This window comes from Rutilus rutilus (genome assembly GCF_951802725.1).
Source record: "Rutilus rutilus genome assembly, chromosome: 6".
NCBI lineage: Eukaryota > Metazoa > Chordata > Actinopteri > Cypriniformes > Leuciscidae > Rutilus > Rutilus rutilus.
Genome location: NC_140214.1, coordinates 7497043 through 7515695, shown reverse-complemented (window position 1 = coordinate 7515695; position 18653 = coordinate 7497043).

The window sequence follows — 18653 nt, the reverse complement described above, 5'->3', positions numbered from 1 at the left end:
TTGCGGGACATAATGAAAGCTTGAACATGTTAAACATATCTAATCATTTCTGTAATACATTTTCATTTTAATCTTGCAACATATAAACTGTTAAAATATATATTTAAATTTTGTTAAAACTAGTATAGGAAATAGAAAATGTAAATTATATTATTGAATTTTATTAGTGGTGGTGGCGCAATGGATAAGACACATGCCTTTGGTGTGAGAGACCCAGGTTCGAATCCACTGTGAGACACCAATGTGTCCCTGAGCAAGACACTTAACCCCTAGTTGCTCCAGAGGCGTGCGACCTCTGACATATATAGCAATTGTAAGTCGCTTTGGATAAAAGCGTCAGCTAAATGAAAAAAATAAATAAATAAATAAATAAAATTTGAATGAGCATTTTGTTCCAAATGTTGCACATTCGGTATGGAAAATGTAAATTTTAAATACATTCCCATTTTGCATATTACATTTCAAATTGAATATCGTTACCCATAATTTCCCTTTCAGTCGCTCACATTTGGCGTAGTCGACATGTCGACTGATTGGGATCACGCTTAGGGAGCCTGTCATCTTCGAGTATTGAAAAATTGAGCCAGTGCACATTGGCGTGCGAGATTTGCATCTCGTGCTCCGCCCCGCAGCGTGAGCATAAACACGGAAGCGGATGCACACACCACTTGTCTTTCGCTTCGGAGCCGATCGTTCTGCATGTCGATGTCTCTGAAGAGTGTTGTTATATTACAACGAGCGAGTGTGTCAGTGCTTCTCCAGGAAGTCTCTCCTGGTGCTGGTGGTTCTACAGCGCGAGTACATTAGTGGTCTCAAGCTTCCTGAGCTCTCAACTGCTGTTTTAATAGCATCACATTTCTGTTTGTGTTTCTTTATCTGACAGCCGGTTGAGGGTGAAGAGAGTGAGTGCTTCACTGGTACAGCCTGCACCATCCCTGCCAGTGTTGCCGCAATCATTCCCGTGTGCACCGGCACTTGTGAGAGTTTTTCATTTCCTGAAAGAGCAACACGGGTGCATTTGCGTCTTTTTTAAGATGTCATTACACCCGAGAGTTTCTGGATGTGGTCGTTCCCTGTCCCCCTCTGACGGTCACAATTGTTGCATCACGTGTTTTGGCTTACAGCACGCTGAAGCAGCTTTTGTGGATGGCTCGTGTTCCCATTGCGGGAACATGATTGTCTCGGTGTTGAGATCGAGACTTGCCTTCGTCCGCGAAGGTGGATACCCCATTACCATGCCCCACCCTAGGGTGACATGTGGGATGGGTGATCGAAGGATATTGATGGAGTTCCAGCCCGGTAATCATTCCCTTTGGGCTCCTCACACCTCCATCACACCGCAGCCAGTGGAATCCCCCGTTGAAAGTGCTGGTCTCTCTGTAATGGACCGACCAGACGTTTCATTTGGGGTCCCTCCAGAGGACAGGATGCCGATTGCTGCATCATTTGTGAGCTGGGCTCTAGAGATGACAACTCGGCTGCGTTATCCCCTTCGGGCAGTGTAACATTGCTCGAGCCGGATCCACAGTTCTCAGCTATGCTGAAATGGGCCGCCGAGGCTGTCGGATTCGAGTGGAATCATCCACCGTGTCCCGCTCAGTCTCGGTTGGATGATTGGTTTCTCGGGGCAGGCCGCACTGGTTTTCAGCCCGCCGCCCCACTGCTTTTCTTTCCCGAAGTGCATGGAGAGCTTACTAGGTCGTGGATGGCACCTTTTACTGACAGAGACTACCTGGATAGCTCCTCCCCCCTCACTACCCTTGATGGAGGAGTGGTGAAGGGTTACAAGGCTGTCCCTCCAGTGGAGCGGTCTGTCGCGGCACATCTGTGTGGGGCGAAGCTTACAAAGCATGAGTGAGCTCTGCACCGCAACCGACTTGGCTCTCCGGAGCACGAGCTTTGCGGCCTGCGAGATCTGTCTAGCGATATCCACCCTGGTGGTCCAGGAGCGCCATCGTTGGCTCAGCCTGGTTGATATGGCGGATGTGAATAAGGTTCAGTTCCTGGACTCCCCAATTTCCCAGGTTGGGCTGTTCGCCGAAGCGGTGGAGAGCTGCGCACAACAGTTCTCTGCCGCCCATGCGCAGCCTGAGGCTATCCGGCACATCCTGCCTGCTGCTGCCATCACCCCGCCGCCGGTGGCAGTTCCTCCGCCTGCCCATCGCCAAGGGCGTCCCCCTGCCGCCGCTTCCGCTGGGCCACCGCAGCAGCCTTCACCCAGGCCTCAGCGGAGAGCTAGCCGCAGGCAGGCTGCCCAGCCTGTGTCAGACACTGCCAAGCCAGGTGGCAAGTGTGTGACCAAGTGTTCCTGATACAGGCCACCCAGGGATGGGGGGACGAGCTCTTCAGATGATTACCGTTCCACCGCTGGCTCCCCGGAGTCCACAGTAATTTAGTATTTAACAGTAACATTTCAAGAAAGAAATTAAATAAATAAAAAACTGCATAGTGCATGCACATATTAAAACTATCTTTTGGAGAAGCTAGACTGCAGGAACAGAAGTGAAACTTTGAACACTTTAAAGTACTTTTGCAATCCATATTATGATTGCTGACCCCATGACTGAGAGGTCAGGATGGAGAGGAAAATGTGAAACTTTCACTTGAAACTTCCACATTTATTTGGTTTGGTGTTGCAATGCTTGACAGGGCATTTTCAATTCCACATTGAATTTTGCTTCATTCATTGCGGGACATAAAATGAAAGCTTAAACATCTCAGACATATCTAATAATTTTTCTAATACATTTTCATTTTAATCTTGCAACTTGCAACGTTAAAATATATGTTTAGATTATATGGTATAGAGTATTTTGTTCCAAACGTTACACATTTTGTATTGAAAATTTACATTTTAAATACAGAAATACATTGCCATTTTGCATATCACATTTCAAATTGGATATTGTTTCGCTACCCTAAGTTTCCATACGCCTAGTGTGGGGTGTCTTAGATGCGCACATACCTTATTACCATATTAGGATGGGAGAAGTACTCAAAGTGTTCAAAATTTCTCTTCTGTTCCTAGCAGTCAAGTCTAGCTTCTACAAAAAGACAGTTTTCAAGGATATGCAGTTTCTGAAAAACAAGTTGTAGTACTTCTGCTTATCAGCCTATATTTAGTTATTTGCCAGTGAATTTCCACTCAGCATTAGCAGACTGCATACAGAGACATGAATCATATGAAGTACAAGTATTGTAAAGTACAATAAAGAAAAGTACTGGACCTATGATTGAGAAAACTAACTCATCCCACTAACCCTTTCACCTCACCTACCCATCATCTCCATCCCCAGCTATCCGGATCCTGAAAGCAATTTAAGGTGATAAAGAAAAATGGTTGAGAGCAAAGGAATAGGCATATAAATCAACCATTACTCAACCACATTAAAAGTACAGGATAATGCATCAGCCTTAATGTTATCAACCCCTCTGATTTGTTGAATATTCAAATTATAAATTTGTTCAAATAAAACCACCTGCATCAAATGTTGATTAGGATTTTACAATGAATGCAAAAATGTCAGAGGATTATGATCCGAGTACACCAACACCTCTGCGCCTCCTCCAACATAAACATCGGCCAGAACATACCCAATAAACATACCCACTTGCCAGTACCCTTTTAAGAGATCCAGTTTACTCATTAACTTGCATGCACCAACTTGGTCAACGTAGTCCTCCATCTGGGGAAGAGGAAACACAATTGGCCTAGTTATTTTATTTAACTTTTGATAATCAGTACAGAACCTTTGTGTACCATCCGATTTCTTTATTAACAAGCGAGGCAATGCCCAGCCAAAAAATCAATGCTGTGTTATGCCATTGTCAAGCATACACTGGACCTCAGATTCTAGTACTTATTGTTTCTCAAAAGGGACCTGATAAAAATGCTTGCGTATTGGCTGCGCTTCACCAACATCCACATCATGGTGTATCAGATGGGTGCGCAATGGCACATCTCCAAAGAGACTGGGAAATTTGCCTATCAAACGAGTGACTACTGTCTCTTATGATTTATGAGTCTGTATGTATTAGGATCAATCCCTAAAGTCTATGGAAAAACAAACCTGAAGTTTCCGAATTTCTCAGACAAGGTAACAGCTCACTGTCCCCTGGTGCCATAACATCCTCAACCTCCCAAGTAAAATGAAGAAGCTTCTCAAGTATTTTGGTGGCAATAGAAACGGGACTCATCTATAACTCAGTGCTACTGGAAAAATAAGGTTTAAGCAAATTAGTATGACAAAGCTAGTTAGATTTTTTTCGATCAGGAGTAGCAATTATATAGTCTTTTTCCAATACCCTCCTTACCACCATATATGGGCCAGAAAATCTTCCACAAAACGGAGATCCGGGAAAAGGCAACAAAACCAATACTTGATCTCCCAGACGGAAAACACAACATTCCACTCGGTGATCAAACAATTTTTTCATCTTTATTTGCGACTTTACAAGATTATCTCGAGCTTTTTGTCCCCACATACGAAAACAATTAACATAGTCTGACAAATTTTGAGGCGGTTCTTTGGCCTTTAATTCCTCTTACAAAACTGCGAGTGGTCACCGTACCATGTAACCAAAAACTAGTTTGGACTTAAACCAAACTCTCTTGAATCACCTCCCGAGCCGCGAGCATTAACTAAGACAGTCTGTCTTCCCAATCCCTGTTCAATTCAGCACAGAAAGCGCGCAACAGCGACTTCAGGGACTGATGACGATGCTCTAACACACCTTGGCACTAAGGGCTAGACTGGTTGTGTTTCACACCAAGCTGTTTCAAAATCTCTGCAAACATTCCAGACATAAAATTGGTCCCTCGATCACTCTGAACAATCTTAGGTATACCAAAAATAGAATTAAAATGCAATAAAGTTTTAACCACATCCTTAGTAGTGATCTTACGCAAAGGATATGCTGCGGGATAATGAGTTGTCTGACACATGACTATAAGCAAATACGAGTTACCCGATTTAGACGGACACAACGGCTCAACACAGTCAATCATTATGTGTTTTAAAGGTTAATTTACTACTGGTATCGGACACAACGGCACAGGTTTTAAAACCTGATTGACTTTACCCACCATCTGGAAGGTATGGCAAGTTTTAATAAATGCTTTTTTAAAACGTGGCCAATCGAGGCCAAAACCGCCTCCTTGAACTGAACAGAGACCACTACCTAAATTATTGGCACACCACCTGAATTTACGTTTTGATGACTCGACTTCCTAAGCTGCAACTTATCCTGTATAAAGGAGCCGTTTGGCACACTCCACACCTCCTCAGGGGAAACTTCAGCAGCAAACAAGACTTGTAAAGTTGGACCTTTCTGACGAGCAGTCACTAAGTCACTACGAGAAAAAGAAGAGAAAACAGATAAACGATGTATCTCAAGTTTGAACACTTCTACACATTCAGATGATAAAGTACGACTCATTGCGTATTTTATGGCACAAGACAAACACCTCAGGGAATTCTCGCACCTACCTATCAGTTTGCTCTTGAAACTACAGGTGGAGGAACAACATCTCTCCACACTCGGCCCCCTACCAAATTATTCCTCAGAATTACAGAAACGGCATTCATATGCCGAGAATTTACAGAAGGGGAGGATATCTCTACTAGTAATGTAGGAACAACTGATTTTACCTTTCTACCTCGCAACCTCAGTTTGCCTGCCAACACCGGACATTCATTTTTCTGATGTCCAGAGTTAATGCAATAATGGCAAACATTAACATCGGTTTTCCCACAGGCAAAGTTAACTGGTCTCTGAATAGGAGGCACAACATAACATTTTCATGAATGTTGCAGAGCCAAATGTTCTCGATGGCTAACACCACTCCACGAACATCAGCAAATCCACTCTTGTGGGTTAAGATTAATTCATCCACCAATACAGCGGCTTCAGCAACAGTATTTTCATTATTATACTGTACGTAGCAATAATGTTCCTAAAATTCTCCAACAGAATAAAATCTCGCAACTCCTCAAAAGTACTTGCATTCAAAGCGATGCTCCACAGATTAAAATATACATCTCTCTACATACTTCTATATGGGTTTTACATTCTCCTTTTCTCCAATGTCTTAAACGCTGACGAATCGTGACGATACACCTCTGAAACTAATTCCAGGGCTTAAAATTTGATGGCACCTAACCAGGTCTCCGGCATGCGCCATTTGGCTGCGGTAAAAAAAAGTCCTACATTTAAAAAAAACTTGTTGCTATCATGTTCGAGTTTATGAGTTCGCCAACCAATGTTATGAGAGGAACACAGCTTTCTCTCTCAACCAAACTAACATTACTAGGCAATCAGAAGTACAATGGGATGGATCTTGGAAAAATTGTGGTTGAGATCCAGCTGCAACCGAGTCCTACTAAGCATAGATGCCGGAGCGGAGACTGTTGGAGTTTTTGAAGCCTGGAGAAGATGCCCTAATTGATAAAGGACTTAATAATAAATGGTGCTGGGCTTGGATAGAAGAAATAGGCAGAGACAGCAAGCCTTTTGGTAGTTGGTGCTTGCTTCTGCACATTGTGCTTGAGAAAGCTAATGTATGCAACTAGTATTAAAAAAGTGCTACCACGTCATGATTTAGACCCCGGTCATAGAGCAGCTGTCTGGGCTCTCCAACACACAACACGATAACGAGGAGTAACAAACACAGCTGACATACCGGTGTCAATGACTGACCATGACTGACTAATACTTGAAAATACGCGTCTGCACGTTTATTGCAAAATACGATTTATTATTCAAGATCTCTCAACCTTGTAAATCTGTGTAAAAAAAAATAACTGAAGACAAAAATACTGTGACTATGGCTTTGGCTTTTACTAGTTAGTTTCAAGGAAAATCGGTTTCAAATAATGTTCTTTTTTTTTTTTTTTGCTTGCCAAAAAACTCTACGTATGTGTCTTTACTGGCAAATAACTAAATAACTGAACATAGGCTGATAAGGAGAAGTTACAAGAACTTGTTTTTCAAAAACTGAACAGCATGCACATCCTTTAAACTATATTTTTGTCAACCTAGTCTTGACTGCTATAGGAACATGAGTGAAATTTTGAACACTTTTGGCGCTTTTCCGCTGCATGGTACGGTACGGTTCGGTACGGCACGCTTTGGCGCTTTTCATGAAGCGTACTGTACCGATACTAAAATGTGACGTGAAAACACTGCAGATCACTGATTGGTCAGGCAGAATCGTCACTACCAGCGTCATTGTATTTGCTACACGAGACACTAAACCCGCTAGATTTAAATAGCCAGTGGACAACTGCCAACGCTGTAGGCTAGCACCTGTTTTTAAAGTATTTGCTCGAAAAAAGAAGTAAAAAACTTCAAAAAAAGAAACGGCTGAATCGTTGTCAGTGGGCGAGAGCTGGATGGGGCAACACGGAATGAAAAATTATCCTCGTCCTTATTATTATATGTCTCATCCTTCAACAGTGTCTCCATTCCCACCTTTGTTCATCTGCCTCATCATCCACCGTATCCTACCATCATCCTCTCCCTTTATTATCAATAAACTTCCTGTTAACCTTCCATCTTTCTCTCCTGTGTCTGCATTCCCTAACACCAGCTTAAGTAAGTTCAGTGATAGTTCATTTTTGTTGTAAAAACGTTTTTCTCTGGAGAAAACAGTGATTTCATCGTCCAGCTCATTTCAGTTCTCATGTAATGGTGTCAATGCAGGCAGATCAATAATATTGTTGAAAATGTTATAATAATATTGTACAAAATGTTTTAGTTGCGTGAGGTAAAAGAAGTTAGAAGAAAAATGAAGGATAAACTGAAATGCACAGCATTTCAACACAACTTCTGCTCACATATTTAAAGGCTGCTATTGGATCATTGAGGGTGAATGTCATATTATGCAACTATGCATTACTTTACAGAGAGCTTACAACCTACTACGGTGCAACCAAATAAAATACAGAATTAGTTACAAACTAGCTAGTAGTTTCTAAGCTTCTAATGGGGACTTATTTTCTTCACAACAACAATCATTTTCAATGCTAAAGACTTATTTTTGTATTTAATACCAAGTGCAGAAGTGCATACTATACTTCTAGTGTTCTCCAGTGTAATGACCTAAGAGGTTGTGGAAAAGAGAATCTGAAATGGATTGTATTGTCATTCGGCCATTGAATAGCAGCAAATAAATTGCATTAGCCAACAATATAATAAAATGTGACTACTGTCTTTTAGGATTTATGTATATTAGGATCAATCCCTAAAGTCTATGGAAAAACAAACTTTGATTATGCATGTCATGCACAATTCAAAAGCTAAGACGGATAAGCGTTGTTTTTAAAAGTGTTTAAAATCTTTTTATTAGGGAATCCAACAATTTGACAATCATTGTTACATCGCTTTTTATGATTCCTCATTTTAAACATAAAAGGCAAAGAAAATAATAAAATAAAAACAAAAAGCAAAACACAATAAACAAAAAAGAAAGAACAGTTCCCATTACCACCCACCCCCACCCTAGGGACATAAGACATAATAACACTATATAACACTATATAACACTTTGTGAATACAGAATCCACTGTAGAAGGAATAAATGATGGATTCCCTCCACATTTTCAAATATCTAAACTCAATTAGTACGACATCTGTCTGTTGTAACCATGCTAGTAACACAATTAATGTTGTTTTTACACAATAGTCAATTAACATGTTTCTAAAATACTTCAAAAAAAAATTTTATTACCAAATACCCAATACCAAAATCTTCTTATTTACAAATGCTTAAATACAGCATAACAGAAATGAAGACCTAATGTTCCAAACCTTAAATATATTTTGAAACCTCTACTTCTGCAACAGCATCAGTTCAAAAGTACTGAAACAATATATATATATATATATATATATATATATATATATATATATATATATATATAAAAAATATTTAAACAACTGAAATGCATTTTTAGGTAAGAGATTACTGAAATATTGAGAAGTAGCTGATTCCTATCTCAGCTGGAGGCATAGTCAGGTGTTGAAGTTCTTTCCATCACTTGGACATACACAGTGAAATAGGACTCTTTGAGTTGGTTTTGTTCAGTGTGGATGCGGAACAACACAGAGGAGCAGAGAGAGAGAAAAATAATGTCTGGGTGAGGGAGAGAAAGAGTTGATGGAGGGAGAGGATTAGTTGGATCAGGAAGAGGGAGAAGAAGAGGTAGAGGAGAGGAGGAAGAGTGTGTGCTGGACTGCATCTTTGTTTTTCCCCCTGCATGTGGAACCTATAAAAGCTTATTTCTGCCATGGAATAGAAAATAAAAAAGGTAATTGTGACTTTTTATCTCACAATTCTGACTTTTTTTCTCTCTCTAGTTTATATCACAATTCTGAGATAAAAAGTCACAATTACCTTTTACACTTTTTTTATTCTGTTGGGAAAAAAAGTTTCCAAATGGCATCAATTTCATGTTTTCATTTCAGTAAAACACACCTCCCCCAGAAAGAGATTTCAACTGAAGTTCTGGGTAGGGGACGCATTTGACCAGTGGCTGCCCTGAGCAAATCTGTTACTTTCTTCTTTCTTTCTACACTCTATAAAGTAATGCTCATTTACTTTTAGATTGCACACATTCAACATTCAAACAACAATATAGAATGGCTTACAGTAAAAGGAAACAATGGATAACAATGGTAAAAAAAAACAATGGATTACATATTGTCTGCAGGAAGAACTTAAACATGACAAGTAATGCAGTTTTCATAATGCCATCAATTGTTAGTATTTTGAAAGTTGTTCTGCAATGATTGACAATATGTTCATGTTGGATAGAAAACCTGTGCTAGTGTTTTGACAGAATGATTACATTTTGAGTCAGGTTTGCTGTGATTTGATAGAGTTAGCATATAGAAAAAAGTTTTTAGCATTTTGAAATGTAGAGTTTGTATTTATTTAACAAAATGTGGTTTTGGCAAGAAAATTAACTATTTGGCCAATTGTGATGTTGCTGTGTTTCTGTGTTAAGAGTTTAAAAAAAGTACTTTAAGTATTGGTAAACGCTTGTTAGCAATTGTAGAACATAAAAACCCATAGCCATCAGATCTTTTTACTGTCATCTTTTTGTGCATTTTGCTTCTCTATGTGAATTCTTTTCCTTTCTTCTTCTTCTTTACATCTGTTCTCCATGTCGATTTTCTTCTTCTCTTCTTCTTTCAATCTCTGTATGTTTCTCTCATTTTCTATTTTATCATATTGTTCCTGGAGTGCTCGTTTTTCTGCTTCACTTCTGTTGCGCTCCTCCGCTGCTTTTCTCTCCTCTCTCAATCTCTCTAATTCACTTTCTTGTCTTAGTCTGTGAAGTTCTGCCGCCATACTCGAATTTTCCGCTTCAGCTCTGTAGCGTTGCTGCTCTGCTGCTTCAGCTCTACTACGTTGGTTATTTTCACTAGAGTGATCGCTTCCCATTTTCAAAGTTTTGAAGATGGAAATCTGTTATGCAAGATTAGTGAGAGAGAGAGAGAGAGAGATAGAGAGAGAGAGAGAGAGAGAGAGAGAGAGAGAGAGAGAGAGAGAAAGAGAGAAAGAAAAAGAAAGTATATTAAAGAATTAGAAATCTACAAAGTAAATTCATCACAAATGTCCTGTTAATATGCTGTATGTAAGGGGTGTAAAATATTTACTATGATGACATTTCAGTAACGATTATGAAATTTGGTCAAGATTCGCAGACACTTTGTCATGGAAGCTATGCTAACTTCATAGATTTTCTTAATTTAAAAATTCTACTTATATTCCACAATACCAGAAAATTGTATTTGTTTTTTTGTAGAAATATTGAATGTATTTAAAACTTTCAGTCTTTATCTTGCACTCACAGGCATATATTTTATTGTGGTCAATAGAATTGTTATCCGTCAACACAAGAAACAAAACTGCATTTAAGACATTTCATTTGTGCACATTTTACTGTTCCACGTATCTCGTGAAAGTGAGCATATAATCTGAGATTGTCACTGCAGCACTTTTTTTTTTTTTTTTTTTTTTGCATTGCAAAATCTATAGATTTAGCAATGTCTGAGTTTTCATTGTCAGATTGATGCATACGAAAAACATTTTTTTTCATATTTTCAGAACAGAGAAAGTCTATAAAAAGCATGTTGGGGTTCTTTGTACTATAAGTTGCAAATTGTATAATAAAATCTATTATAAAAAAATCTATTAGAGCATAAGTTCTAAATGTAAAAAAAAATAATAATAATAATAATTGCAGAACTCTGTAAATAACATACCTATATTTTTTCTAGATTCTTCAGTAGTTTTTGTGTCTTAGCCCGTCCAGTTCTCAGGTACAGCTGCTGTGTGTAAACTATACTAGAGTACTACAGTTTTATAGAGGGTTGAGGTGGGTGTGGCAATGCTGTGATTGGACAGATCTGTCACGGATCAGCCAATGAGAAAATTGCCTCAATCTTTCACTTGTATGTCAAACACTCATATTTTGTTGTTTCAGATTCACATTAATAGTGTAATCAAGTCAAGTCTTCTTTTTATTTAGAGCATTATATAATGCAGACTGTTTCAAAACAGCTTTACAGGGATAAACAGGAAAATAATGATCAATGATGCGTCAATAGTGTCATTATTCAGCTGAAATCTGTTCAGTGTTGATTCAGTTTGGTTCAAGAATAGTACATAATGGAATGAGTTTAATTCAGCTATAATCAGCTCTGCAGAAAACAGTGATGTCAACATCGTCAATTCAGTTCTCATCTAATAATGTAAAATACTGCTGAATATAAAGTTTCCCAGCTAAGCAAGCCAAAGGCGACAGTGGCAAAGAAAGAACCAAACTCTTGGCAGAAATGGAGAAGGAAAGAAAAACCTTGGGAGAAACCAGGCTCAGGTAGGGCATTTGACAGTTTTTTTTTTTAGACGTATAGGTTCCTCTGATCTTAATGTTAAAAGTTAGTATTAGTTAATGAATAATTTGAAACCACTGTGCATTTGCGGTATTTTCCACTTAGTTGATTTTGGCCAAATATTAGTCTAGTGCTAATTCTCCAGCTACTAGAGGGTCATGCTTAAAAAAGGTTGAAGCGTTGAAAGACTTTGGGCCACTAAAGGGCGCCAGTTCCAACTGAAAAATCGATTGTTCCCTTTCGTGGTCACTACGAGTTACGTCAGTGACGACGAATGGGGTTTCGCTTAGAAAGCCTATCACTTTCGAGTATATAAAATGAGCCAATGGCAATGAAATGCCATGGGTCTGCGGAATTTGCATAGCGTAACTCCGCCCCACCTCGTGGGTATATAAGGAAGTACGCCGGCAACATGCAGATATGTTTTCGCTTTGGAACCGAGAGCTTTTCTTCACTCCACAAAGCCAAAGCCTGAGTTTACTCTCTCTACATTCGCTTCGAGACGAGCGACTCTCCAGTGTGAGTGTGATGGCGATCTCCAGCGAGTGCACATTGCCTGCTGATCTGTGCAGTGATCTACCAGTAAGTGTGTTTCTCCCTGGTTGCTTCAACATCCGCGGAGTTTTCCTCTCACGCTGACCCCCGTCGGCGTCCAACCCCAATACCATTCTTCCCGGATGTGCATGTGGAGGTCACGAGGTCCTGGAAGACTCCCCTGTCTTCCCATGATCGTTCGTCGACCTCCTCCGCCTTTCCTCCCCTCGATGAGGCCGCTGCTCACGGGTACACTGGGGCTCCCCCGGTAGAACGCTCTGTCGCGATGCAGCTGTGTCCGGCGAGCGCTTCCTCTCGTGGTGACCCTAAGCACCCATCCAAAGCCTGTAGATTTAGCGCCCCTGAGACGGGCTGCTCAGGGTTGGCAACCAGTTTTTCTCAGGAGATGGTAGCAGGGCCACTCCTTCCTCCGGTGGAGGGCTGGGGGAGAATCTTTTGTTCTCCACTCCCCGCTGCTCGTCCCACGACGAGCAGTACCCTAATGTGGTCAAAGAAAGAACTGGTTCCCCCAACCCTGAGCACACAGAGTTCTCGGACGATAGTGCGCGCCGCCCACGGGTCCCGCCACTATCATCCCCCTCTGTCACAGAGGTCTCGGATGAGTGTGCACCGCCCACGGGCCACGCCGCTCTCGTCCCCCTCTGTCGCCAGAGCACGCCCCTGTGGGACGCTGGTCCTCCCCTGGCCTCCTCTGGCAGGTCGTGGCTAATAACCGTGCCCCCGCACCGGGCCGCTATGCCACCCACGCCTGGGCCGGTCATTCCGCCTCGCTGCACCACCGACGGTACGTCTGTGGTTTGCATGACCCCGCTGGCACCCCCTGGCTAGAGCTTCCCAGGCTGTAGGAGAAAATAGTATAGGCAATATGAATATCAAGACAGTTATGTTAGAGCTTTCGTGCACTGAAAAAAGAAACAGCAAGTGACATTGAATTAAGTTTAATGAAATTTTGAAGTAAAAAATGAAATGGTTGGTCTCCATGCTGTCAGTAGCAGATTTACAAATGTTAATATTACATATCTCTGTCAGGCAATGCAAAGGTAGACAAATCAACATTATAGTGTTCTGACCTAATGTTTCTGAGTGGCACAGTGACTGCAGGGCCAATTCTGTAAACCATTTTAGAGAACAAGACTGTAAAAAAAAAAAAAATCCTTGAAAAAAAATCCCCGGTAATTTTCTGAAAATAGACTGAAAATAATAAACGGAAAAAATACAGTAATTTTCCTTTACTAAAAAACAGTTTATAACTGTAATTTTTCATAAAGTCTTGTTTTTTTCCTTTAGCTTTTTATTGTTCATATTGGATCATATTTACTTGCATCAAGACAATAACATTTTCTATAAATAAGTTTAAACACTGCTATATACAAATAACCAGCCTCTTAATTGCAAAATACTGTTTATTAGTTTTTATTTAATAAAAACAGTATAACAGTTTTAAAACTAATAATGGTTTAAAAACAATTGCAGCAGTATATTTAATTATAACAATACAACAATTGGTTACCATACACAAAAAATAATACACAGTTGAATAATAAAAAATAATAATTTTGGTTCAGAGTGAAAGAACCTTTCGAAAACATGAGTCAAACTTAGGGTTAAAGCCAAACTCTGTAGGACAGTGGCCCTCCAGAAACTAATTAAACACACCTGAACCAGCTAATCAATGTCTTCAGGACTGCTAGAAACTTCCAGGCAGGTGTTTTGAAGCTGGTTGGAGCTACACTTTGCAGGACAGTGGCCCCCAGAAGCGTAGTTTGACACACATGACCGTCAGCTGCTTTCTTGAAGTGCTCTTCTCCACTTTCGATCTCTTGGGTTTTATCTTGAAAAGGCATATGTCAAACAAGCAACAAACAACTTAAAGAAACAGACTCCACTATATAACTATTTTAATAAATGAAAAGTAAAAATATCAGAATAGTGGAAATTGGCACAGAGCATGTTTGTGGAGGTAATTTGCAAGAGAGAAAGTGTGTATGCAAGAGAATGTTATGAGTGAGTGGTAGTGTGTATGCGACAGGGGCTATGTCTACACTAATTCAGATACTTTTGAAAAGGATTTTTATGTTTTGGAAAATGCTTCCTTCCATGCAGATTTTTTTTTGTTCTGAGAAAACATCGCTATTTCCTGTCTCTCTGTATCATCACTATCAGCTTTTATTACATTTTGGCATGCACAGGAAGATGAATTAAGAGTTTTGTGTGAATTAATACTGTGAAGCTGCTTTGATACAATCTGTATTGTGAAAAGCGCTATATAAATAAAGTTGACTTGACTTGACTTGAAACTTTTGGAAAATGCTGGAACGATAGTGTGGTCTGAGAACACCTTAAAATGAAAGCAATGTTTTCAAATGTGTCTGAATTAATGAGCCTTGCATACAGTGGACAGTATGCAGTGGACGCGGTTCACTCTCTTCAAAGATGGCGACACCGCTCTTCCTGCTCTTCCTTTCCTCGCACTACTTCAGCCGCGGAAAAAAGCGGCGCAGCCAACGGCAGCCCAAACGGATGGAAGTAAGCGAGCCCACGCCGGCCACGTCCCCGCAAACCACAGTGCTCTACGCTAACTTTTTTCCCAAGGAGTACATGTGCTCCTAAATGAAAAAATTTAGGAGCACACAAAGAAATATAGGAGCACAGTGAAAAAAGTTGATTAAACTGCTCAATTCATATGGATTATGATAAGCATCAAAGTGGTAGTTGTGTAGGCTGTCAATGGAGGGAAAGAAATCTCTCAATTTCATCAAAAAGTTCTTCATTTGTGTTCCGAAGATGAGTGAAAGTCTTACGGGTTTGGAACGACATGATGGAGAGTAATAAATGACAGAATTTTCTATTTTGGATGAACTACCTGTTTAATAATTATGCAATTATTATTTTTAGCCTACTTCAAAATATATAAAAAGAATGAACACCTCAAAGTATAAAGTGCTAAAAACAAAACAAATGCCCGCTTGCTTTTTTCCTTGTTTTTTGTCCTCAAAAATTTGTTTTTGTCATCTTCCTGTCCTCAGTGTCAACTGTTTTGGTCGTAACTTCAGTTTCTGCACTTGGTCTTTTGGTGAGACCTAAACGTTGCTAATAAAATTTTGATACTCATTTGCAAGTATTGATAGTGTGCGGGAGTTCCTGGTTTTGTTTTTTTGCACTTGGTCTTTTGAGATAATGACTATAGGCTTCATACTGTGTTGCGTAGCTAAGGGCCCTATCTTGCACCCAGCGCAATTGACTTCGTACATGCGTATGTATCATTCCTATTTTGTACCCGCGCACAGCGGACTTTTCCCTCCACAGACGCACTTCGGTAAATTAGGAAATGAACTTGCGCTCCTGGGGGCGGTTCAGCGCAAAAAACCCCAGGAAAAACCTAATCTAAAGTCAGTGGCGCGTTGCGTATGTTATTCATATGCTATTTTAAGGGCGCATGCTTGGCCATAATCAATGTAGCGTGTGAACAACGCGCATGCACTTTGCTTATCTCATCTACACACAGACGCAGCAGTTTTCATTTTTAGAAAACCATATTATTACAAGGACAAATATTAACACACGAGGGAAATCATTGTTGTGTCCATGAAGATGTGAAAAATTAGGCATAAATCTAGCTTACACATTTACCCAAATTATTATACGCCTGTTTAACCGAAGCTAATTTGGGTGGGTTTCTCCATCCCCATACAGTGTAACTTCTCTGTCTTTTACGGCCCTGACGAGAACATTGGTCTCCTCGGCTGTGAACCGCTCCTGGCGTGCGCCTGGCAAATCCGCCGTTATAATAGAAATCCGCCATGGAACAAGCGCGCCTGCTCTTAAAGGGAATGTGAGATGTCGCTCTGATTGGTTTATTTCACGTTACGCCCAAACCACACCTATGAATAATGAAGCTACTTCAGACCAACCCATTTTAGATTTGAGTTGGGCGCAAGAGTCATTTATTCCGTCGGTATAATAAACAGTGCCCAAGACCCGCCCACAAAGTTACTTGCGTTTCGCGCTTGATACTTGCGTTTCAGATCGTTAAAATAGGGCCCTAAGTGTTTACTTGACTTTTTTTTATGCTGTAGGGGCCTGTTTACACCTGGTCACTTCATGCGTTTTTACTGATCAAAACTATTCCATTTACACCTAACGTAGTCACATAAGTGTGTTTTCGCAAAACTGATATAAATCAGATCTTCTATTCCCGCGCTATATGCAGATTTAAGCTAATTTTCTAAAATTCACTGTCTTAAATGTGTGTAACCAATTAATTGTCTAGAATATTTATTATGGTAAACATGGTTAAATTCCCTTCTAGTGAAAATACAAATCCAGTGATAAAAGCTAATTCTTTTAAAACTTACTTGCTATGGTGTAAAATAGTATTGTGGTGGGTTTACTGTCTTAAAGGGATAGTTCACCCAAAAATGAAAATTCTGTCAGTAATTACTCACCCTAGCGACGAGAATACTTTTTGTGCGCAAAAATAAACAAAAATAACGACTTTATTCTACTATTCATTTCCTTCTCTCTGGGCCTCGTAGTGTTTTTGCGCTGCGTGTCTGTGTTGCACGTCATCACGCATCACACACATGACCAGCGTCGGCCAATAGTGAGCCTACGTGGTGACGTGTAACACAGACGCGCTGCGCAAAAACACTACGCGAACCAACTAGAGGTCGAGAGAGAAGGAAATGAATAGTAGAATAAAGTCGTTATTTTTGTTTGTTTTTGCGCACAAAAAGTATTCTCGTCGCTTGATATACTTAAGATTGAGCCACTGTAGCCACTTGGACTATATTAACGATCTCTTTAATAACTTTTCTGGGCCAGCAAGTTTGGGCCACCTAGCAGCCTATGGAGGAGTGAGACAAGGCTCAGATTTCATCAAAAATATCTTAATTTGTGTTCCGAAGATGAACGAAGGTCTTACGCGGTTGGAACAACATGAGGGTGAGTAATTACTGACAGAATTTTCATTTTTGGGTGAACTATCCCTTTAAAATGGTTGGTGGTTACCCTACTAAAAAAGGTGCCTTTTGCTTGAGGTTGTATTTGGCATTAACCCAGCTAACAAAAATAAGTTTTCAGAACATTTTGCTAAAAAGACCAGTATATATATTTTTTGTGTTCACTTGTTTACCTAGCAGTCATTACAAATAATTATAATATCTGAAGTTTGGTTTGGAGGGCAGAATTGACCAAATCTATTTTAATTTGAGCAACATACATTTTTTCCCCCACTATATTACTCCAGAATGATTTGTCCCCTTCAGGTTTAGACACTGTTCATTTACATTAAACACTGTGGTTTTATAGAGTGTATCAGGGCTACTCCTTGCAACACTGTGATTGGGCAGGCAACAAGTCACATCCCATTCACATGGACTCACATCTCAAAATACCATCAAAGAAATGGGATCCTTCATTGTCAAATGTCACTCCAACTGGTATATCATCAAAAGAACCTCATTAGGAAATATAGTGTATCAAAGTCCTTTGTAAACTAGTTTTGTCGTGATAGCTAAAATATAATTTCGATATGATACCTGACTAATATACCAAATCGATACCTTGACAAAAAAACTAAAACAGTGAAAGTAATTAAATATTTTGACAGAACTTACATTTCACTGTTCTATAAATTAATTATAAAAACAAAAAACTCATTTGCCCAGCATGTTCCTGCCCTGCTTTTTGATCATTCCCTCCTCTTTTTTTATAAAAAAAATTAATAATAATAATGATTAAGTGTGAACGTCCTTACAGAGATGTTTGCAACAAACACATTATTATCAATCATGTTAACATTCGCTAACCTTTCACCATTCCGAACAGGTTGGGATAGGGGTTGGATGACTAAAATCTTATTTCATGATACGAGTAATTTAATATTTTTAAATGGAGTTTTATAATTACCAAATAGATGTTTTATTTTATCTTTATCAAAAATAAGCACAAAAAAAATTCAGCTACAGTAGGTCTATTTTTAACAGTAACATTCAAGAAAGAAATGAAATAATTAAAAAAACTGCATAGTGTAAAAAGTGCATGCACATATTGAAACTATCTTTTGGAGAAGCTAGACTTGACTGCTAAGAACAAAAGTGAAACTTTGAACACTTTGAGTACTTTTGCAATCCATATTAGGATTGCTGACCCACTGTCTGAGAGGTCAGGATGGAGAGGACTGATTCAGTTAA